Source organism: Bos javanicus, chromosome 20 (assembly GCF_032452875.1).
Source record: "Bos javanicus breed banteng chromosome 20, ARS-OSU_banteng_1.0, whole genome shotgun sequence".
Lineage (NCBI taxonomy): Eukaryota > Metazoa > Chordata > Mammalia > Artiodactyla > Bovidae > Bos > Bos javanicus.
In genome coordinates, this window is record NC_083887.1 from 32,451,835 (window position 1) to 32,477,407 (window position 25,573).

At 36.5% G+C, this 25,573-nt stretch overlaps 1 protein-coding gene across 2 annotated transcripts in view; it reads right to left on the bottom strand.

Moving 5' to 3' along the window:
- The window catches only part of FBXO4 (F-box protein 4), a 69,521-nt gene that overhangs the window by 9,323 nt on the left and 34,625 nt on the right, over positions 1-25,573 (bottom strand). Inside the window, exon 8 of one of the 2 annotated variants that reach the window (XR_009731786.1) lies at positions 8,100-8,236. The exons of the other annotated variant lie outside the window; for it this stretch is intronic. The gene's annotated coding sequence lies outside the window, so the exon portion shown is untranslated. Of the gene's footprint in view, positions 1-8,099; positions 8,237-25,573 lie in introns of those variants that run through there. 2 annotated transcript variants of the gene reach the window in all.

Here is a 25,573-nt window from a genome sequence, read left to right on the forward strand (position 1 = left end):
GCATATATATTGAATTTAGAAAGATGGTAACAATAACCCTGTGTACGAGACAGCAAAAGAGACACTGATGTATAGAACAGTCTTATGGACTCTGTGGGAGAGGGAGAGGGTGGGAAGATTTGGGGGAATGGCATTGAAACATGTAAAATATCATGTATGAAATGAGATGCCAGTCCAGGTTCAATGCACGATACTGGATGCTTGGGGCTAGAGCACTGGGACGACCCAGAGGGATGGTATGGGGAGGGAGGAGGGAGGAGGGTTCAGGATGGGGAACACATGTATACCTGTGGCGGATTCATTTTGATATTTGGCAAAACTAATACAATTATGTAAAGTTTAAAAATAAAAATAAAATAAAATAATTTAAAAAAAAAAGAAAGATTAGAGATCTCTTCAAGAAAATCAAAGATACCAAGGGAACATTTCATGCAAAGATGAGCACAATAAAGGACAGAAATGCTATGGGCCTAACAGAAGCATAATATATTATTAAGAAGAGGTGACAAGAATATACAGAAGAACTATACAAAAAAGATCTTCATGACCCAGATAACCACGATGATCACTCACCTAGAGCCAGACATCCTGGAATGCAAAATCAAGTGGGTCTTAGGAAGCATCACTATGGATAAAGCTAATGGAGGTGATGGAATTCCAGTTGAGCTATTTCAAACCCTAAAAGATGATGCTCTGAAAGTGCTGCACTCAATATGCCAGCAAATTTGGAAAACTCAGCAGTGGCCACAGGCCTGGAAAAGGTCAGTTTTCATTCCCATCCCTAAGAAAGGCAATGCCAAAGAATGTTCAAACTACCACACAATTGCACTCATCTCACACACTAGCAAAGTAATGTTCAAAATTCTCCAAGTGAGGCTTCAACACTACGTGAACCATGAAATTCCAGATGTTCAAGCTGGATTTAGAAAAGGCAGAGGAACCAGAGATCAAATTGCCAATTCAATTGGATCTTCAAAAAAGCAAGAGAGTTCCAGAAAAACATCTACTTCTGCTTTATTCACTATGCCAAAGCCTTTGACTGTGAGATCACAACAAACTGTGGAAAATTCTTTAAAAAATGGGAATATAGACTGCCTTACCTGCCTCCTGACAAATCTATATGCATTTCAAGAAGCAACAGTTAAAACTGGAAATGGAACAATGTACTGGTTCCAAACTGGGAAAGGAGTATGTCAAAGCCATATATTGCCACCCTGCTTATTTAATTTCTATGAAGAGTACATCTTATGAAATGCTGGACTGGGTGAACACAAGCTGGAATCAAGATTGCCAGGAGAAATATCAATAACCTCAGATATGCAGATGACACCACCCTTATGGCAGAAAGGGAAGAGGAACTAAAGAGCCTCTTGATGAAAGTGAAAGAGGAGAGTGAAAAAGCTGGCTTAAAACTCAACTTTCAAAAAATGAAGATCATGGCATCTATTCCCATCACTTCATGGCAAATAGATGGGGAAACAGTGGAAACAGTGACAAACTTTATTTTCTTGGGCTCCAAAATCACTGCAGATGGTGATTACAGCCATGAAATTAAAAGATGCTTGTTCCTTGGAAGGAAAGTTATGACCAACCTAGAGAGCATATTAAAAAGCAGAGACATTATTTTACCAACAAAGGTCCATCTAGTCAAAGCTATGGTTTTTCCAGTAGTCATGTAAGGGTGTGAGAGTTGGATTATAAAGAAAGCTGAGTGCAGAAGAATTGATGCTTTTGAACTGTGGTGTTGGAGAAGACACTTGAGAGTCCCTTGGACTGCAAGGAGATCAAGCCAGTCAATCCTAAGGGAAATCAGTCCTGAATATTCATTGGAAGGACTGATGCTGAAGCTGAAGCGCCAATACTTTGGCCACCTGATGCAAAGAGCTGATTCATTGGAAAAGACCCTGATGCTGGGAAAGACTGAAGGCAGGAGGAGCAGGGGACAACAAAGGATGAGATGGTTTTATGGCATCATGGGTCGATGGACATGAATTTGAGCAAGATCTCGGAGTTGGTAATCGACTAGAAGGGCTGGTGCTGCAGTCCATGGGGTCGCAACTAGTCGGACATGACTGAGCATCTGAACTGAACTCATACAGTATAATTCCAAATTTTAAAAATATGTCATAAAAGTGTATAGATGAAATTCTATGAATATTAATAGGTTTTTCTCTGCATGTTCATGTTATGGTTGATTTTTCTGTTTTATTTATAAGTATCATCTATATTTTCCAATTTTTAAAATAATGAGTATTTATTCCTCTTATTGTAGAAAAAATACATGGTTTTAAAAAACAAACAAAAAAAAAAAGCAGAAGTAGCCATAGTCTAACAAAATGGTTCTTATGTATTTAAAATGTTATTATTAGGACAAATTTATGTAAATATTCTTTAATTCACAGAAAAGGAAAACCATACATTTGGAGAAAAATCTGAATTTCTTGGCTATAAAGGTGATTAATACCAATAATAGTTCACTAAGTAATGTTTTGGAATCACTATACCAAAGAAAATTTAAATGATTTACAACTCCTGTCTACATGCTTTTATTTATCATAAAGATGTGTTTTATGTTCCAACTTCCTCCTTTAGAAGAAAGTTGATATATTGGTGATGATTGTTATGCAAAAATTTTAAAAAAAGGAGTAAGAAATGAGAAATGAGATTTAAGACTCTTCAACCCTTTTTTACTGTTTTCATCCTGGAATGTGAAGAAACAACAACACAAGAAATATTAATCTAATTGTTTTTGTAGTGAACTTCACTATTATTCAAAATGTTTTCTTGAATATATACTAATAGTCTGTGATGACCTTTCCCAGTCTCTTAGCATTTGAGTTCTCAAATATGTTGAGCTTCTATAATTTTTCTCTTCAGCACATACCCACCCCCTCCCCCAAAATCTTTATTTAAACATTTACTATGAGGCAATGGCACCCCACTCCAGTACTCTTGCCTGGAAAATCCCATGGACGGGGGAGCCTGGTGCGCTGCAGTCCATGGGGTTGCTAAGAACCCGGCATGACTGAGCGACTTCACTTTCACTTTTCACTTTCATGCATTGGAGAAGGAAATGGCAACCCACTCCAGTGTTCTTGCCTGGAGAATCCCAGGGACGGTGGAGCCTGGTGGGCTGCTGTCTATGGGGTCGCACAGAGTCAGACACGACTGAAGCAACTTAGTAGTAGTAGTATAAGTGACTCAGATTCTCTCTTCTATAAAGACATTGGAAATGAAACACTTTTAAGGCTGTCTTGCAGCAGACTCTCCCAGGAGGTTCCAAATATTCAACAGTTGTTCCATTTCCCCAGTTCCATTGTAAATAAGATCTCATCTTGTTAGGCCAGAGTCACCACTTGATTCACACTGGGAGAGTTAGTAGCTGACTATGAGTGAACACCAAGGCAGTCATTTTAGGTCTTCAAAACGCAGACCTTTGGGCTAACATATATCAATCCAATGAATCACATTGTCTTGGGAAGAAAACATGCAAACCTGCTCTCTAACCCTCCCACATCCTTTCCAAATTAAATCTGCTATAAGCTCCAATGCTAGTGCAGCCAACTCCTGGGTAACCGTCACAAATAACTTTCAACTACAGAATGGCCTGATGCATCTACTTGTTTTGTTTTGTCTTTAGATTGATTTCAGACATGGTTAATAGAAATAGGTATATGGGAGACACTGGTAGGTTTTTTTTGAAGGTAGAAAGAAATTCTTTGGAAGGGATAGATCATTTTTAATGAACCTGAAGTCTTTAACATTACGAGAAGATAAACCTGCAAGAGGATGAAAGGTAATTGCAGACTTCTTAGATATTGAAAGTTAAATTTGTAGGTCTGAGAATTGAAAGCTTTAGGCCCAGTAAATATGAATAGTAACCAAGAACCAAGGACATGTCTTAGCAATACCAGGGGAGCTTATGGACTCAAAATCATGTACTAGAGCCAGCTTGTACTGGCTCAGTGCAGTGATTGTCTCCTTTCTTTCTAAATCTACATTTAGTGATAGCACAATAGTAGCTAGCAACAGGCCATGGTTGGAGACGTTATATCACAGAAATTATCAAAGACTATAAATCAGGACTTTTTCTTCCTGATAGGCAGTTATTGAACATTTGCTAGACATAGACTAAGGAATATAGATTTCAGAATTTTTAATAATGTAATTAGTGGTAAGCATGACTGTATACTCTTTTGAAGTCAGTGGTATATAAGGAAAAAAAAAAACTCTACACATGAAGCAGAATGTTATAAAGGCAGACTGATTAGCTGAAGAAATACATCATAATCTCTAGGGAAAGTACTAAAGTTTTTTAAGAAGTATAGACAGTAAATTAATAGTGAAAATAAAATGGAATCATAAGGAAAATGTTTGAGTAACCAGAGAGTTTGATCCAACCATATCAATAGTGACAAAATGTGAATGATCTAAATGTGCCAATTAAAAACAGAGACTGTCAGATTGGAATTTTTTAAATGATATGCTATTTATAGGAAATCTCCTTAATACAAAAACATAGTTAGATTAAAAGTAAAATGATGGGAAAAGATATACCATGCAACACCAACACAAGAAAGCTTGGGTGGCTATAATAATATCATACAGTTACATCAGAACAAGGAATATTATCAATATTTAAGAGAAAAATTAGATAATAATAAATGATCAATTCTCCAAGAATACTTAGGAATTCTAAATGTGTAGATCCCTATTAACAAAATCTCAAAATATATAAAACAAAAATTAATAGTGCTAAAAAGAGAAATAGATAAACCCACAATTAACAGTTTGACACTTCCTCTCTCAGTAATTGCTAGAACAAAGACAAGAAATTAGTAAAGATGTAAGAGAGAAGCAACACTATTGACCAATCTATCACTATAAGGTCATATTTTTTACATTTATGGAATGCTCAATCTAACATTTGAATAAGCATTTCTTTCTTTTCTTTTCTTTCAACTTTTTATTTTTTAATTGAAGGATCATTGCTTTACAGAATTGTGTTGGTTTCTGCCAAACATCAACATGAATCAGCCATAGGTCCGTCTGAGCCACCGGGAAGCCCAACATATGCATGTCCCTTCCCTCTTGATGAATAACTGTTTCTTTCAAGTGTATATGGAACATTCAGCAAGATAAATAGTATTCTTGGCCATAAAACAAACTTATCCAAATTTATAAGGATAGAGATCAATGTCTTTAGCTCATAATAGAATTAAACTAGAAATCAATAAAATAGATATATCTGGAAAATTCCCAAATATTTGGAAATTAAACCTGCAATAAATATTCTTATATATTCATTGCAACCAAGTTCTATTACTTTCTTAAATATGATGTAATCTCTAAAATATGATGATCCCCTTATGGTACAAATAAGTTATTATTGGCATATGCAATTTTTTTGTTATTTTACAGGACTTAAATGCACCACTTCTCAAGATGACACTTGGCAGAATTATAAACTTCAATCTGAAACTGAAATTTGAGAACTTTTCCAACACCATCCCCCATATGCCTATGTCCTCACCTAGTCATTCTTTTAAACATGACTCAAACATCCCCTAGAGAAGGAAATGGCAACCTACTCCAGTATTCTTGGCTGGAGAATCCCATGAACAGAGGAGCCTGGCAGGCTACAGTCCATGGGGTCGCAAGAGTCAGAAACGACTTAGTGACTAAACCATCAAATATCCCCAAGAAGCCTTCTTTGACAGTTGTCTATACATGCCCACTCCTCATCATTCTCCTAAATTAGACTTTCCTTCTTGTATGTTCCCATGGCACTCTTCACTTACCTTGCTGACACCCTCTGCCTGGTGACCTCCACTTGTCTTTCAAACTTCAGCTCCAGACTCTATAAAAACATTCCATCCCTTCTCCCCTACTTATCTTTACTGGATTAGACACTTCTCTTACATAAACCAAAAACACTCAATGATTAGTGTAACGTTTATCAAGAGCATTGCTGTTGATGTTGTTGACCTAATAACTGTTGTGCAGGGCTGTTCTCTTCATCATAGGATATTTAGTAGTATCTTTATTTTAGTACCAGATGCCAGCAGCATACACATGCCAAATGTGACAATCAAAGATGTCTGCAGATATTGCCAACTGTCCTCTGGGAAGCAAAATATTCCCTATTTGAGAACCACTGATTAAGTGCTACTAATCATACTGATCGTAGTTAGTCTGTTTATCTCTTTATTAGTCTACTATCCTAGACTATTGCTAACTCAAAGGGAGAAACAATATATTTTCTTTCTGAAGCCTAGTTTCTAGCATAGAACCTGGAGCCTAATAAATACTTATAAATATTTGCTGAATAAAATAAGTGAAATTCTATTGGTTTGGAAATTATTTTGTTCATAGATCTATTTAGCACATTTCTTCTTCCTCTCTTTTCTGAATTGGGATCTCCTTGAGGACAAAGAACCTTACTTATTCACTTTTGTGTTCACTTATGCACTAAAATCATTGTAATGCACTAAAATGCATTGATCATTGTTTTATGATCGCATCAATCAATAAAAGAATTTCTCATGTAGAATAAAAATGTACTAAAACTGACAGATTATAATCCAAGCTTTCAAGAGTCACAGGGAGAAAGAAGAGGTGCATTTAAAAAATACATATATGTAAATGAAGTAAATGCGAGTATAATACTCTGTATATAACTACAGACAGCTATCTGCAAACTCCTCATAATTTATTTTAATCAATTTATTTCTTCTTTAATAAACTAAATATGACACAACAGGGTTGAAAATGATGGAACTTCAAATATAAAGTGCTAGAAGAATAGAGGAAGACATGTTCTACCTATTTTAAGACCCACATTAAAGTGCACATAATCAGGAGGGAAGACACTAGGTGACTTATGATCTATAAAGTGAAAGTGGAAGAAAGTTAAAGTTGCTCAGTCCTGTCCGACTCTTTGCAGCCCCTGCCAGACTCCTCCGTTCATGGAATTCTCCAGGCCAGAATACTGGAGTGGGTAGCCATTCCTTTCTCCAGGGGATCTTCCCAGTCCAGGGATCAAACCCAGGTCTCCCACATTGCAGGCAGATTCTTTACCGTCTGAGCCACTAAGGAAGCTACGAGCCTATGGAGTGGTGTTTTTAATAATTATCAAGGTAATTGTTATTTCCAGGAAGATTATCTAGCATATAAGATGCTAGTCATGCATAGAATTAGAATTATTATTAGGCAGAAAATATTTAGCTGTCTTTTATATCTCAATTTTTACCAGGAATTATGCTCCATTAAAATTAATCAGTTAAAAAAAAAAACTAATCTATTACAGGACTGACTTTTTACTATCTAATTTATTACCTAATATTTAAGAAATTATTATCATGTGTAGTTACGGATGGCAACCAAACTTACTGTGGTGATTATTTCATAATGTATAAAAATAATGAATCATTATTTTGTATACCTGAAACTAATATATCATTGTGTGTTAAGTATAACTTGATTAAAAATTATTACAAAAGCAGCACATGAACATTGTAGAAAAGTATAATTAAATCAATCCTTCACCACCAGAGACCATCACTACTACTTATCTTAATGTCTATATTTCCAGACACACACACACAATATACACACCTTTGTAGTGTCACATCAATATAAAATCGTATTGTACATACTCTTTGTCAAACTACTTTTTAAGTAAATAATCTTTACTTTCTATTTCAGTACCTTTTGTCTCTTCTAATACACTATATTCAAAATTCCCCATTTGATTAAAAATATGCTAATTGAATCCATTTCTCAATATTTTAAATAAGGAAAATTATAATGTTTTTGTATTGATCTAAAACCTCAACTAATTTCCTAAAACATAAGTCAGAGTAAAATGTCTATATATATGTATATATGTAGCAAGCTGTCATGTTAAGATATAAAATGAATAAAGTTTTCATTAAATGACTAATGTGGTTACTTCAAACAGTTTCATTGTATGCATCAACATGCTGTATTAGTCTGGCTTCTCCAGAGAAGCAGAGCCAATTGCAGATATAGATACAGCTATATAGATTTATGATATCCAATTGATGTAATATACCATATATAATTTATTATAAGGGATTGGCTCACGTGATTATGGAGAATGAGAAGTTCCAAGATCTGCAGTTGAACCCAGAAATCTGGTGAAGACACAGGAAACCCAATGTTGTAGTTCCTATCCAAGTCCAAGTCTAAAAGCAGGAGATCAATATTCTAGCTAGAAGATAGGCAGAGAGAGAAAATTCTCCTTTATTCAGCCTTTTGTTCTATTCAAGCCTTCAATGAAATGGATGAGGCTCACTTACATTAGAAACGGGCCTCTATTTAACTTACTCTTTCTATTCAAATCTTAATCTCATCCAGAAACTCTTTCAAAGATACATCCAGAATCATGTTTAACCAAATATCTGAGCAACCCTTTCAGTCAAGTTGACACATAAAATTAACCATCACACATGCCCTTTGGTGATTCTAGCTGCACCTTTCAAAACATTAATACTTAACAATTCTATCTGGATATAACCCAGATTTCCCCTCCCACATGTATACTGTTTTGTTTAAAATGTAGTATTGAGTTTGTGAGACATAAATACAATTTTTTAAGTATAAATCAGCTGACAAGTATATTGCAAAGACATCTATATTCTGAAGTTTGGATATCAAAGTCCAAGAGGTATTTCACCAGGGAAATGTTAAAGTATGCTAATACCACCCTAAAAATATGTAAATATATACACTAGCATACATTTGTAAGAATATTTATGGCAACAAAAAACCTGTAAACACCTTAAACTCCACTTACAATAGTATGAATGAGTTCTGAAATATGTATACAATGGAACAATAAGTTACTAAGAAAATTATATAGCCAAATGGTATAGTATGGATGATCTTGCAAACACAATATTGAACAAAAGAAGAAAGATAAAAATAAGTTCAAAAGTATGAGTCTTATTATTCATATTAAGTTCAAAGCAGGCTAAACCACACCAATGTTTATAGATGCACATATAGGTTTAAAAGCATAAAAGAAAACAAAGGTATGATTATCACAAAGCCAGAAGAGTGTACACTTCCAGGGTGCGGGATAGAATTATAATCAGGGAGAAGCCATGAACAAAGTGGGTGTTCTTGGATGCTGCCAAAGTTCTATTTTTTGACTTGGGTTATACCAGTATTTCTTTTTTAAGTATTCATTTGACAGTACATGTATATTTTATGAACTTTTCTGTAAGTATATATATTTCATAATAAGAAAAGAGTAAGGGATGAATGGGAAAAGTTAGGCATTATACAGGATATACAATTGCAGGATACTGCTGGCAGGCACCAACCTTTGCTTTCTGTATCTGACCATGTGTCGATACATGTGTAACTGAACTGCAGAAGATAAAATAAGGACACCCAAAATAAGCCAAGACAAAAGCATTTGCAAAGGAACTTGCACTTAGAAAATGACAAAAACAACACTAAATGGAAAAAAAAAAACTTCCATATAAATAAAAGGCTTAAAAACCAGTCTAGAGGATAAAAGAAAATGATGTCTCATGCAGACATAATCGACATTCATAAAATATAAGAATACTGCATTTAATAAATACTGCAATTGTCAAGACATGAGTATACCAATGAAATTCAAAATAAGTCATTTTCAATAATTAGAAGAAATTATATCTTACACAGAAAGCAGTAATAAGTAAATATACAATACAATAAATTATTATATGTGCTTAAACTATGGAAAAAGCAAGAGAATTCCAGAAAAACATCTATTTCTGCTTTATTGACTATGCCAAAACCTTTGACTGTGTGGATCACAATAAACTGTGAAAAATTCTGAAAGAGATGGGAATACCAGACCACCTGACCTGCCTTTTGAGAAATCTATATGCAGGTCAGGAAGCAACAGTTAGAACTGGACATGGAACAACAGACTGGTTCCAAATAGGAAAAGGAGTACATCAAGGCTGTATATTGTCACCCTGCTTATTTAACTTATATGCAGAGTACATCATGAGAAACGCTGGGCTGGAAGAAGCACAAGCTGGAATCAAGATTGCTGGGAGAAATATCAATAACCTCAGATATGCAGATGACACCACCCTTATGGCAGAAAGTGAAGAGGAACTAAAAAGCCTCTTGATGAAGGTGAAAAGAGGAGAGTGAAAAAGTTGGCTTATATTCAGAAAACGAAGATCATGGTATCTGGTCCCATCACTTCATGGGAAATAGATGGGGAAACAGTGGAAACAGTGGCAGACTTTATTTTTTGGGCTACAAAATCACTGCAGATGGTGACTGCAGCCATGAAATTAAAAGACGCTTACTCCTTGGAAGGAAAGTTATGACCAACCTAGATAGCATATTGAAAAGCAGAGACATTACTTTGCCAACAAGGTCCATCTAGTCAAGGCTATGGTTTTTCCTGTGGTCACGTATGGATGTGAGAGTTGGACTGTGAAGAAAGCTGAGTGCCAAAGAATTGATGCTTTTAAACTGTGGTGTTGGAGAAGACTGTTGAGAGTCCCTTGGACTGGAAGGAGACCCAACCAGTCCATTCTGAAGGAGATCAGCCCTGGGATTTCTTTGGAAGGAATGATGCTAAAGCTGAAACTCCATTACTTTGGCCACCTCATGCGAAGTGTTGACTCATTGGAAAAGACCCTGATTGCTGGGAGGGATTGGGGGCAAGATAAGGGGACGACAAAGGATGAGATGGCTGGATGGCATCACTGACTCGATGGACGTGAGTCTGAGTGAACTCCGGGAGTTGGTGATGGACAGGGAGGCCTGGCGTGCTGCGATTCATGGGGTCGCAAAGAGTCGGACACGACTGAGAGACTGAACTGAACTGAAACTATGGTATTGACAGAAAAAAACACCTGTAAGTAAATACCTAGCCAAAATATTAAGCCTCTAAAGAAAGTGTAGTCATTTTATGACTCTTTAAAATTTAGTTAAAATAATGTTTTTCGATATTTAAAATAAATGTTAAAATAATGTTTCCTGATGCTTTGACCAGGCTCTGGTACATAATGCAAAAGTTCAGAAGCGTTCTCCTGTGACATTTGATTTCCCGTTGAGTGCTGCCCTCTGCCGGGAGAGTTGTGTCACGTCTGGTCCCACTTTTCTGTGCTTCTCAATTTTTGTAAAAGTTTCCGACTTTCGTTTTTGTGAATGAAATGTATTTATCTTCCTCCGAAAATGCTTCATATGAAATTAAAGCAGTTGTAAATAAGGTAAAGATGGCTATGACATATTTTCAATTAAACTAAGAAAAAAAATCTATTTTTGCATTTACAAAGAAAATCATAAAATGGAAAAAATGTATTATCGATTGCATTGCATTATTAAGAAGAACTAAAATCAAATATTTTAAAGAATTTTAAAAGCAGGTATTTGAAGCAGGTATATGAGCACTTAAAATCATCTTAAATTTTTTCTATTTTATAGTGGAGTATATTTAACAATGTTGTGTTAGTATCAGATGTACGGCAAAGTGATTCAGTTATACACATACATATATCTATTCTTTCCAAATTCTTTTTCCATTTAGGTTATTACAGAATCCTGAGCAGAGTTCCCTGCACCATACAGGAGGATCTTGTTGGCTATCTAATTTAAATATAGCCGTGTATACATGTCAATCCCAAACACCCAATCTATCCCTCCCCCTTCATTCTTCCTCCCTGGCAACCATAAATTCATTCTCTAAGTCTATGAGTCTGTTTCTGTTTTGTAAATAAGCTCATTTGTATAATTTTTTTTAGATTCTGCATAAGTGATATCATATGATATTTGTCTTTGTTTGACTTACTTCACTTAGTTAAGTATGATAATCTCCAGGTCCATTCCTGTTACTGCTAATGGCATTATTTCAATATTTTTAATAACTAACAGTCTATTGTGTATTAGTACCAAATCTTATTTATCCATTCGTCTGTTGATGGACATTTAGATTGCCTTCATATCTTGGCTATTGTAAACAGTGCTGCAGTGAACACTGGGGAGCAAGTATCCTCTCAAACCGTGTTTTTCTCCAAATACATGCCCTGGAATGGGATTGCTGGATCATCTGATGGCTCTTTTTAGTTTCTTAAGGAAACTCCATACTGTTCTCCCCAGTGGCTGCACCAGTTTACACTCCAACCAATAGTGTAGAAGGATTCCCTTTTTTCCACACCCTTTCCAGGATTTCTTGATTGTAGACTTTGATGATGATCATTCTGATAGTGTGAGGTGATAGCTCATGAGCAATGAAAATGGATTTTAAAATTGCATCTTCCTAACTATTTGGTTTAAATTGCTATCACATAATTAAACATAAGAAAGAGTTTTCTTATTTTAATGATGCTGTCATCACTCAAAACCAGTTTTGAACTGTTTATATAAAATTTTCTTCAAAAGATGTTTAAAAGAAATATAAGGAAATGAGCCTAATTATTTTACATTTTTGCTAATAATACTGCTAAATTTCATCAGCAGCATTACTTATAAACTTAATTTTGATTGCTATTCTTATTTTAGAGCAGATATGATTTTTGGAACTAAAGATTTTCCACCACCCAGGGTATTTGAAAGAATATGATGAATGATTCTAACAAATCAATTCCAAAACATATATATGTTGAAAGGTTAAACAATCATTTATATGTAAACTGTCAGATGTCAGCTTCTGCCTAGAATATAGAAAGTTGCAAGAAAAATGTCCTTTCTACCCTAACAATAGTACAAGCCAGATAACCCATGAAATCATGGTTTATTATAAATCTGTCAAGAGAGCTAATGATGGAGAAAAATATCTCATGAATTAAAATCCAGAAAGTCACAAACCTCTCTTTGGAGGGAAGCAATGCAACAGTTTCTTTCATTCTTGCTGAAGCAGTAGAAAAGGACAAAGCCATCAGAGCAAGAAGAAAGATAAGAAGATAACTGGGGAAACTTAAGAAGAAAACTACTGAAATTTTAAGAATTTTTTGTAGACTAAGTGCGAGCTGATATGATAGTTTAGAATCTTTAGAACACAGAGTACACCCACCTACCAATACTTCACAGAGTAGTCATGAAAAATGTTGGGGCTGGAGTAGAAATGTTAAAAGAAACTTTTGAGCACTCAGGCTTTACAGATACAAGGCACCAGGCACCTAACTTTGGTGAAGAGGTGCAGAAATATTGAGAGAGAGCTGCCCTACCAAGGACCTTAAATTCTCCCGGTTGTACACAGAGTAAGAGCAGTGATAATCTATGACTGAGGGAGGGGCAGGGAAGCTGAAAGAGATTCTTCCTGAGGTTTAAGCATAGAAGGTTTCTTGAAGTCTGAAGGCAGCATAGGAAAAACTGAACTGAAATCTTTAGGTCAGTCAGTTCAGTCGCTCAGTCGTGTCTGACTCTTTGCGACCCCATGAACCGCAGCACGCCAGGCCTCCCTGTCCATCACCAACTCCCAGAGTCCACCCAAACTCATGTCCATTGAGTCGATGATGCCATCCAGCCATCTCATCCTCCGTCGTCCTCTTCTCCTCCTGCCCTCAATCTTTCCCAGCATCAGTGTATTTTCCAATGAGTCAGCTCTTCACATCAGGTGGCCAAAGTATTGGAGCTTCAGCTTCAGCTTCAGCATCAGTCCTTCCAATGAATTTTCAGGACTGATTTCCCTTAGGATTGACTGGCTTGATCTCCTTGCAGTCCAAGGAGCTCTCAAGAGTCTTCTCCAACACCACAGTTCAAAAGCATCAATTATTCTGCCCTCATCTTTCTTTAGAGTCCAACTCTCACATCCATACATGACCACTGGAAAAACCATAGCCTTGACTAGATGGACCTTTGTTGGCAAAGTAATGTCTCTGCTTTTTAATATGCTGTCTAGGTTGGTCATAACTTTCCTTCTTCCCTGGGTACAAAGCAATGACTGATTTTTGGCTGGGAGAGAAGCAAGAGAACCTAGAGACATTCCTCTGAGATGTAGACAAGCAGGGTCCCAGGAAGGCTGCGAGCAAAGCAGGAGAATGGAAACAAATCCTCCAGGTACTCAGGTCCCTTGTCTGACTGAAATGAAAATTCTGATCCCTTGCACTAATTATCTGAAGCCTGTGGTAAAGATAAACCTAACTAAAGAAACAGCTAAGCCCAGATCCAACTAAATCTTAAATGAGATTAACTCAATTCTTCATGTTACTGGCTTGACAGAATGAATGTGCCCTTCTCTGGGTATATTATTTATTTCAGTTTCTATTGTTCTATTGTCAATATCCAAATATTTAAAAAACTGTGACATGAAAAAAGGAAAAAAAACATGTGACTCACACTCAAGAGAACAAACAGTTCATTAACATCTGGTCCAAACATGGTCTAAGTGTTAGAATTACCAGAGGGACTTTAGAGAATAACACTGAAATATATACATTACCATATATAAAATAGATGGTCAGTGCAAGTTTGATGCATAAAGCAGGGCACCCAAAGCCAGTGCTCTGGGACAATCTAGAGGGATAGGGTGGGGAGAGAGGTTCAGGATGGGGGGACACATGTATACCTATGGCCAATTCATGCTCATGTATGGCAAAAACCCATCATAATATTGTAAAGTAATTATCTTCTAATTAAAATTAATTAATCAAAAATAAAATAACAATGATTAAATATATTAAGGAATTGCATGGAAAAGATGAATAGCATGGTGAACAGATGGGGAATTTGTTCCCTATGTAGATGAAAACTACAAAAAGGAGCCATATGGTAATCCTAAAAATAAAAAAATAAAATATAAGATGAGGAATTATTGTGATGGCCTCATTCACATTCTGAACACATCAAAGAATCTGTGCATTTGAAGACAAGAGAAATTAGTCAAACTCAAATATAAAGTGAAAAAAATTAAAGAGGAAGGGATCAAAACATTCAATAACTGTGAAACAAAATCTAATGGGCTATCATTTATGTAACTGGAGACCCAAAACAAGAAAAAGGAACAGAGCAGAAGAAATATTGGAAAAGATAATGACCAACAATTTTCCAAAACTGAGAAAAGACTTCAACCCATAGACCTAAGAAGTTCAGTGAAACCCAAGAACAGTAAATTAAAAAAAAAATTACACCTAGGAATATCATAGTTGTACTGCTGAAATCAAAAGCATAAAGATAAAATCTTGAAATGAAAAAAGATATTATTACAGACAATGAACAATGATGAGAATGACAGCTGATTTTTTATCAGAAAACACAATGAAAGTTAAGCAATTAAATAGCATCTTTAAAGTACTGATATGTAAAAAAAAGTTAATCTATAATTTTGTATCCAGTAAAAATGTCCTTTTAACATGAAGTCAAAATAGAGCCATTTGAAAGCAGGCAAAAGCTAAGAGGATTCATCAAATCTCTGGCACATCTGTACTATTAAATACTCACTAATGCTGGGTTTGTTTTTTTTTTTTTCAGTCATTCTTATGTTCGTCATTTGTATAGTTTCATTACTATGTCTTCAAGTTCCATAATAATTTCTTCCCCAGTGTCTAAAGTGTCTAATTCGTCATTAATCCCAATAGTATGTTTTTCATTTGCAGTTTTCATCCCTGGAAGTCTAACTTGAGGGTCTTTTTAACACTTTCTGTCTTTACTTAATATGTGCAATATTTACTCCAGATTCTTAAACTTAGAAATATAGCAATTGTTTACTGTTCTTGTTTACTAATTCTATCTTCTGCGTCCCATTTAGATTGGTTTTGATTATTTTTCTCCTTATGGATCATATACCTTGCTCTGTGCATACTGATAATTTTGATTGGACATTATTGATTTGGTCTTGTTGGATGCTGTGTATTTTTGAATTCTTTTAAATATTCTTGAGCTTTATTCTGTGATGTTATTATTTAGGAACAGTTTGAGCCATCCAGGTCTAGTTTATAAGCACTGTTAGAAGGAAAGAGCAGCATTTAATTTAGGAATGATTCTGCTACTGCTGGGGCAAAACACTTCTGAGTCCTCTATCCAAATCCCATAAATTATGAAGTTTTCCATTTGGCTGGCACCCTCTGTAAATACTGAGTATTACTTCCTCTAATCCCTTCTACATCAAGCAGTTTTCTCACCTTCATGCAGTGACCAGTAGTCAACCGAAGACACATAGGATTTGCAGATCCCCAGAGAGCTCTTTCCCTGTCTCTGAACAGCTTTTTCCTGTTATATTCTTCCCTATGAACTCTCAGTTCTTGGTGTACCCAGATTCCTAGCTTCATCTTCTCAGTTTAGGAAGACCACTACACTTTATCTGGACTCTTTCTCCCTTGTGGCTTGGGAAATCTGCGGGTAATAAGCTGGACAATTTAGGTCATCTCATCTATTCAAATAGTGAATGGAATCACTACCCTTTATTGCTTAATGTTCAACACCTACAAAAACTTTTTCATATATTTTATTCAGTTTCTTGTTGTTTATTCAGGAATATAAACTTTGTTTCTCTGAATCTACTATCTTGATTAGAAATTCCTGTATCATGCTTTTTAAAACCAGTTTCAATCTATATAGTCTGCATATTATCACTGAAATGCTGGTTTTTTCCTTTCAGATTCACCCAAGTAGGATCTTCTAGGTGTTGTACAATATCAAATTTAGATACAACATAGGGTCTTCCCTGGTGGTCCAATGATTGAAAATCCATATTCCAATGCATGCAATGAGGGTTCAATCCCTGGTCTGGGAACTAAGATCACATATGACATGGAGCAACTAAGTCCTTGCACCACAACTAGAGAAGTCCATGTGATGCAACTACTGAATCTGTGCACTCTATGGCCCATATTCTGCAACAAGAAGCTTGCACCATAACTAGAGAAAGCCCACCTGCCACAACGAAGACCCAGTGCAGAAAAAAACCAAAACAAAACAGTATTCCCTATGATCACTTTCTGCTCCACAGAGGGAGTAACATAGGATGTATAAAAACCCTTTTAGTTGTCAAAAACTTTGCAAATTTGCAAACTCTGCTTTATCTAGGTAATGTAGCTTAGTCAATTTACTCTGGAATTTCTCTAGAAGTGAAGAAACATAAACACATACAACTCACACCACACATTTGTCCATTTTATCATGTTGTTCAGTTGCTAAGTCGTGTCCAACTCTTTGTGATCCCATGAACTGCAGCACACCAGGCTCCCGTCCTCCACTATCTCCCAGAGTTGGTTCAAATTCATGTTCACTGAGTCATAAGTGATGCCATCCAATTATCTCACCCTCTGTCACCCCCTTCTCCTCTTGCCCTCAATCTTTCCCAGCATCAGGGTCTTTTTCAGTGAGGCAGCTCTTTGTAGCAGGTGGCCAAAGTCATGGAGTTTCAGCTTCAGCATCAGTTCTCCCAATGAATATTCAGTGTTGATTCCTTTAGGATTGACAGGTATGATCTCCTTGCTGTCCAAAGTACTCTCAAGAGTCTTCCCTAGCACCATTATTTGAAAGCACCAATTCTTTGAGCTTAGTCTCCTTTATGGTCCAACTCTCACATCTATATATGACTACTGGAAAAATCATAGCTTTGACTGTACAGATCTTTGTCAGAAAAGTGATGTCTCTGCCTTTTAATACACTGTCTAGGTTTGTCATAGCTTTTCATCCAAGGAGCAAGTGTCTTTTAATTTTGTGATTGCAGCCACCGCATGCAGTGATTTTGGAGCCCAAGAAAATAAAATCTGCCACTATTTCCACATTTTACCCATCCATTTGCCATGAAGTGATGGGACCAGAAGCGATCTTAGTTTTTTGAATGTTGAGTTTTAAGCCAGCTTTTTCACTCTTCTCTTTTACCTTCATCAAGAGGCTCTTCAGTTCCTCTTTGTTTTCTGCCATTAGAGTGGTATCTGCATATTTGAAGTTGCTGGCATTTCTCCCAGCAATCTTGATTCCAGCTTGAGATTCATACAGCCCAGCAAGTTGCATGATATATTCTGCATAAAAATGAAATAAGCAGGTGACAACATACAACCTTGACCTACTCCTTTCCCAATATGGAACCAGTCTGTTGTTCCATGTCTAGCTCTAACTGTTGCTTCTTGACCTGCAAACAGGTTTCTCAGGAGGCAGAAGGTGGTCTGGTATTCCTATCTCTAAAAATTTTGCAGTTTATTCTGACTAACACAGTCAAAGCCTTTAGTGTAGTCAATGAAGCAGAAGTAGATTTTTTTTTTTAATTTTCTTGCTTTTTCTATGATCCAGTGGATGTTGGCAATTTAATCTCCAGTTCTTCTGCCTTTTCTCTTTTCTAAATTCAACTTGTACATCTGGAAGTACTCAGTTCATGTACTCTTGAAGCCTAGCCTGAAGGATTTTGATCATTACTTTGCTAGCAGGTGAAATGAGGGCAATTTAATGGTTGTTAGAACATTTTTGGCATTGCCTTTCTTTGGGATTGGAATGTAAACTGACCTTTTCCAGTCCTGTGGCCACTGCTGAGTTTTCCAAATTTGCTGGCATATTAAGTGCAGCACTTTCACAGCATCACCTTTTAGGATTCAAAATAACTCAGCTGGAATTCCATTACCTTCACTAGCTTTGTTCATAGTAAGGCTTCCTAAGGCCCACTTGACTTCACACTCTAGGATGTCTGTCTAGGTGAGTAACTACACCATTCTGGTTATCTGTGTCATTAAGAATTTTTTGTATAGTTCTTCTGTGTATTCTTGCCACCTTTCTTAACCTCTTCTACTTCTGTTAGGTTCTCACTATTTTTGTCCTTTATCATGACCATCTTTGCATGAAATTTTCCCCTGGTATCTCCAATTTTCTTGAAGAAATAATGATCTGAGATAAATTTTATACCATTAGTGTCTATGCTTTAGTTTTCATTCCAAAATGTAATTTAAGAATTTAATTGAGATTAGCCCCTGATGTCTCTCTTTTGCATGTTCCTCAGATTTCAGACAAACTGTTTGTTGCAATCAATGATTATGAAGTGATTAAAATAAAAATTAACATCCTGTCTTCCTAAGTACATAGAAAAAGACAACATGAGTAGTTTACAAATGCTTCTATTATATGCAATATTGAGAACAGAGCAACAGCTGGTGTTCAAATAACTAAATCCTTTTACTGAAAATTCAGAATAGAGAGATTGGCTAGATGTGGATGATGCATCATAATTATATGATTCAGTGCTTTGCTCAGAGGTTTCTGCTTTAAGGAGAGTGTTTATATGGCCTTAATTACATAATTTGGAATTCATATATGAGAGAGGAGAAGGAGAGAGAGAGAGAGGTGGAGAGTGAAGAAGGAGGGAGAGGAAAGAAGAGAAGGTAAGGGAGGAGTGGGGAGAGGGATAGAAAGAGGACGTAGGAACATGTGTAACACAGGATTCAGGTGGCATAGTAACTTAATCCTGCTTGAACACTACCCTGAGTATATTAACCTACCTCACTTCTTTCCCTTTGCTCCTTGTTGTATGCTTTCAATTGATTCAACTAACAACATGATTAAATTATCTTGATTTGGTCTGTGAGCCCTTCTGTTCTATTATGTCTGAGAGAGCCTGATTAGTAGAATATTTGGAGACTATCATGTTTTTGTCCAGTCACTCAGTCATGTTGGACTGAGACTATTATATATCAAGCTATTTATAACCATGATGATGATTTCATTTCAGTTCAGTCACTGTTGTGTCTGACTCTCTGTGACTCCATGGACTGCAGCACGCTAGGCTTCCCTGTCCATCACCAACTCCCAGAGCTTGATCAATGTCCATCCAGTTGGTGACGCCATCCAACCTTCTCATCCTCTGCTGTCCCCTTCTCCTCCCACCTTCAATCTTTCCCAGCATCAGGGTCTTTTCTAGTGAGTTGGCTCTTTGCATCAGGTGGCCAAAGAACTGGAGCTTCAGCTTCAGCATCAGTCCTTTCAATGAATATTCAGGACTGACTTCCTTTAGGAATGACTGATTGGATCTCCTTGCAATCCAAGGGACTCTCAAGAGTCTTCTCCAACACCACAGTTCAAAAGCATCAGTTCTTTGGCACTCAGCCTTCTTTATGATCCAACTCTCACATCCATACATGACTACTGGAAAAATCATAGCTTTGACGATATGGACCTTTGTTGGCAAAGTAATGTTTCTGCTTTCTAATATGCTGTCTAGGTTGGTCATAGCTTTTCTTCCAAGGAGCAAGTGTCTTTTAATTTCATGGCTGCAGTCACAATCAGCAGTGATTTTGGAGCCCAAGAAAATAAAGTCTCTCACTGTTTTCATTGTTTCCCCATCTATTTGCCATGAAGTCATGGGACCAGATGCCATGATTTTCATTTTTTGAATGTTGAATTTTAAGCCAGCTTTTTCACTCTCCTCTTTCACCTTCATCAAGATGCTCTTTAGTTCTTCTTCACTTTCTGCCATAAGTGTGATGTCATCTGCCTATCTGATATTATTGATGTCTCTCCCAGCAATCTTGATTCCAGCTTGGGCTTCATCCAGCCTGTCATTTCACATGATACACTCTGCATATAAGTTAAATAAGCAGGGTGACAATATGCAGCCTTGATGTACTCTTTTCCCAATTTGGAACCAGTCCATTGTTCCATGTCCACTTCTGTTGCTTCTTGACCTACATACAAGTTTCTCAGGAGACAGGTAAGGTGGTTTGGTATTCCCATCTCTTTAAGAATTTTCCACAGTTTGTTGTGATCCACACAGTCAAAGGCTTTAGCTTAGTCAATAAAACAGAAGTATATGTTTTTCTGGAACTCTCTTGATTTTTCTGTGACCCAGTGGATGTTGGCAATTTGATCTCTGGTTCCTCTGCCTTTTCTAAATCCAGCTTGAACATCTGGAGGTTCTCGGTTCATGTACTGATGAAGCCTAGCTTGGAGAATTTTGAGCATTACTTTGCTAGCATGTGAGATGAGTGCAATTGTGCAGTAGTTTGAACATTCTTTGGCATTGCCTTTCTTTGGGATTGGAATGAAAACTGATCTTTTCCAGTACTGTGGCCACTGCTAAGTTTTCCAAATTTGCTGGCATATTAAGTGTAGCACTTTAACAGCATCATCTTTTAGGAAGACTTACTTTAAAATAAATTTGATAAGATTCAAGTTTAATCCCATATTAAAGTCACTTTATTTCACTTGCCTCCCAATATTTCCAAAGAGAAAGGGAGATAGAATTACAGAGGGCAAGTCTAGATAATGCAAATGCCTTGTGTAATGCATGGGAACATCATCCTTTATGTGTCAAAGCTGAACAGAAGTTGAACACTTCTGAACTAGAAAACTAGTACTCCCGGTGCAAAGTTCCCATATCCTCTAGACTTAAACTGATACTTCTTTCTGAATCCAAATCTTCAGATTTATTTCTCTGCCCTTTAATAGAGGTATGAAATCACATTGAAAGTGGAGGTAGGGAAGTCACATAGAGAAAATGCCTCATTTAACTTCATATACTTCCATTTTCAACAAGAGCCACCCCCAAAGTTGGTAAGAAAATCCTATGCTCACGTTTCTTTTTCAACTCCCACTTGCCCCATCCAATTTCCCCACATTTTCCTATCATCTTCCTATCTGAACCCTCTAAGTATACTGTGCTCTGTGTTGAAACTTTCAGCAACCTAGGATCTGCTTGCATCATTACCTAAAAAGTGTAACTGCCAGTGCTACATAAAATGAGAACAAGCAAAGCAGTACTCTTTTATTTCATTAGCACTAAGTTTGCAGCTTTAGACTCCTAGTTAAAAGATTCACAAATATTCATATTCATTCAGGCTATTCTACTTTTTATTTGCTACATTTGGTTAGAAACATTTAGACATGTGAACTGTTCTTCTAGTCAAAACAAATACTTGCTGTGTTTGTAGATCAGTCAACTGATGATTGTCTTTTGTTGAAAGCAAAATATAAAAACATGCTTTTTCCCATTTTCAATTTTCCTTTATTTCTTTACATAAATAATTATATTTGCATGAAAGAAAGTTACTGTTCTAAGAGTGAACTTTTCAATTGCTACTGTTAGCATCTTCCAGTAGCAACAGTGTTTCCAAGTTATGCTGGTAAATACAGTATAGGAAACTATGAACTGGAGAAGTTAATATCTTTGATAAAGACAGTGATCAGATGCAGGGAGGGGTGACTTGAAGTTTTACCACCTGAAGAGTGGTTGAAGGATCAAAGGGTAATTATTCCAGAGAAAAGAAGGTTTTATGGGCTGTATATTTGATTTATTCTTTCTTGTTTCAGAAGACACAACTAGAATTGATAGATAAAAACTATAAGGAGGAAATTGCAGTTCAAGGAAAGAAGACTTGCCTAACAATTACATTTGTTCAAAAATAAAGTGATTTGATTTTAGACTACCATAGGATAAATGGGGTCACCTAAATTAGAATCTCCATACACCTTCTGAATATCATACAGATCTGAAAGAATAAGTAAAACCACTGATAACTCATGTCTACAGCATGAATAAAACAGAAAAAGACTTCAATTTATAAATAACTAGGGAAATAAACATTAGAGGCACTACTGGAGCCCACATTAAAGCAGCAAATAAGCATTTAAGGTATGGAATATTGATATTTTCCAAAAGAAGTAGAGTCCTACCCTTTGGGCATAAATGCTGAGAATAAGTTTGATATTCAGATGTTCAGAGTTCTGGTTATGGGGAATCAGGGGGGAAAGCCTTGAAAATGTTTGCAATCAGAAGTGGGAGTTGTACCCCTTCTCGAAGAGTGGAAAAGAATTGGAAAGGGAATAACTTTAAGGAGAAGGATTTATATGAGTTTGAGGGTGAGGGGAAAGAAGGAAATAAGCAATAAAAAATATCTCTTCTACACAAAAATAAAACAAATTTCAGAAGACTTCATTATCCTCTCATGACACTCAAAGAATGTATACATTAATCAAAGAACCTGAATTTCACCATTAACAACAGAAGAGGACACTCATGAGCTAAGAAATTTAATACACTACCAAACTCCTCCTTTTCTACACACAACTGTTAATGCTGGCCTAGAAAAATGTAAGCCATTCCTAAAATTAACAAAAGATAGAAGACAATATCTATATTAAAAGTATTGTATAGAAAATAAAAACAGTGAAAATCAAAACATTTCAGATGATGAAAACGATTACCCTGAAACAAATACAAAACAAAGAAAAATGAAAACAAAACATGCCAATCAAAATTAAATACCTTTAAACGAGCATTTATGTGAAAAAAAAACTTAAAGAATATATTTAAAAGTTAAAATAGAAATGAACATAAAAATAAGAAGATGTAAAATGAAAGTTAGCAACACAGGGGAAAAAATGAAGATAAATTCATCATACCTTGTATGATGACCAAGGAAGAACAGCACACATTGGGACTATAAAGAGGGCCATAATCAAAAATCAAAGCAAATAACATAGTGAAAATGAAATACAGAAAGAGGTAAAAAGGGTCACTAAAAGAGAAATCTAAGAAAATAGGCATTCAAGTACTTGTAAAAAGACAACCATAAAAATATACAACATAAGAAATACAAAATATTTTCATATGACATATAATATTAACAATATTTAAGAACATATCAAAATAAAAGAAAAAGAAATATACAGTTTAGTTCAGTCACTCAGTTGAGTCCGACCCTTTGCGACCCCATGAACTGCAACATGCCCGGCCTCCCTGTCCATCACCATCTCCCACAGTTTACCCAAACTCATGTCCATTGAGTTGGTGATGCCATCCAACCATCTCATCCTCTGTTGTCCCCTTCTCCTCCTGCCCTCAATCTTTTCCAGCATCAGGATATTTTCAAATGAGTCAGCTCTTTGCATTAGGTGGCCAAAATATTGAGTTTCAGCTTCAACATCAGTCCTTCCAATGAACACTCAGGGCTGATCTCCTTAAGGATGGACTGGTTGGATCTCCTGGCAGTCCAAGGGACTCTCAAGAGTCTTCTCCAACACCATAGTTCAAAAGCATCAATTCTTCAGTGCTCAGCTTTCATTACAGTCCAACTCTCACATCCATTCCTGACTACTGGAAAAACCATAGCCTTGACGAGATGGACCTTTGTTGACAAAGTAATATCTTTGTTTTTTAATATGCTGTCTCGGTTGGTCATAACTTTCCTTCCAAGGAGTAAATGTCTTTTTATTTCATGGTTGCAGTCACTATCTGCAGTGCTTTTGGAGCCCCCAAAAATAAAGTAAGCCACTGTTTCCACTGTTTCCCCATCTATTTGCCATGAAGTGATAGGACCGGATGCCATGATCTTAGTTTTCTGAATGTTGAGCTTTAAGCCAACTTTTTCACTCTCCTCTTTCACTTTCATCAAGCAGCTCTTTAGTTCTTCTTCATTTTCTGCCATAAGGGTGGTGTCATCTGCATATATGAGGTTATTGATATTTCTTCCAGCAATCTTAATTCCAGCTTGTGCTTCATCCAGACCAGTGTTTCTCATGATGGGAAAGACTAGCGATTTCTTCAAGAAAATCAGAGATACCAAGGGAACATTTCATGTAAAGATGGGCTCAATAAAGGACAGAATGGTATGGACCTAATAGAAGCAGAAGATATTAAGAAGAGGTGGCAAGAATGCACAGAAGAACTGTACAAAAAGGAGCTTCACGACCCAGATAATCACGATGGTGTGATCACTCACCTAGAGCCAGCCATCCTGGAACTCGAAGTCAAGTGGCCTTAGGAATCATCACTATGAACAAAGCTAGTGAAGGTGATGGAATTCCAGTTGAGCTATTTCAAATCCTAAAAGATGATGCTGTAAAAGTGCTGCACTCAATATGCCAGTGTGTTTGGAAAACTCAGCAGTGGTCACAGGACTGGAAAAGGTCAGTTTTCATTTCAATCCCAAAGAAAGGCAATGCCAAAGAATGTTCAAACTACCGCACAATTGCACTCATCTCAACCCACTCCAGTGTTCTTGCCTGGAGAATCCCAGGGATAGAGGAGCCTGGTGGGCTGCTGTCTACGGAGTTGCACAGAGTCGGACACGACTGAAGCGAATTAGAAGCAGCAGCAGCAGCATGCGCTAGTAAAGTAATGCTCAAAATTCTCCAAGCCAGGCTTTAGCAATACATGAACTGTGAACTTCCAGATGTTCAGGCTGCTTTTAGAAAAGGCAGAGGAACCAGAGATCAAATTGCCAACATCAGCTGGATCATGGAAAAAGCAAGAGAGTTCCAGAAAAACATCTATTTCTGCTTTATTGACTATGCCAAAGCCTTTGACTGTGTGGATCACAATAAACTGTGGAAAATTCTTCAAGAGATGGGAATACCAGAACACCTGACCTGCCTCTTGAGAAACCTGTATGCAGGTCAGGAAGCAACAGTTAGAACTGGACATGGAACAACAGACTGGTGCCAAATAGGAAAAGGAGTACGTCAAGGCTGTATATTGTCACCCTGCTTATTTCACTCATATGCAGAGTACATCATGAAAGAAATACACAAAGACATCACAAAAATAGGAAACTAGAGTTTCAAATTTTCAGTATCTGCAGTCAATGTGATACACCATATATCAACAAACTGAAAAATAAAAATCATATGATCATCCCAATAGATGCATAAAAAGTTTTTTTTA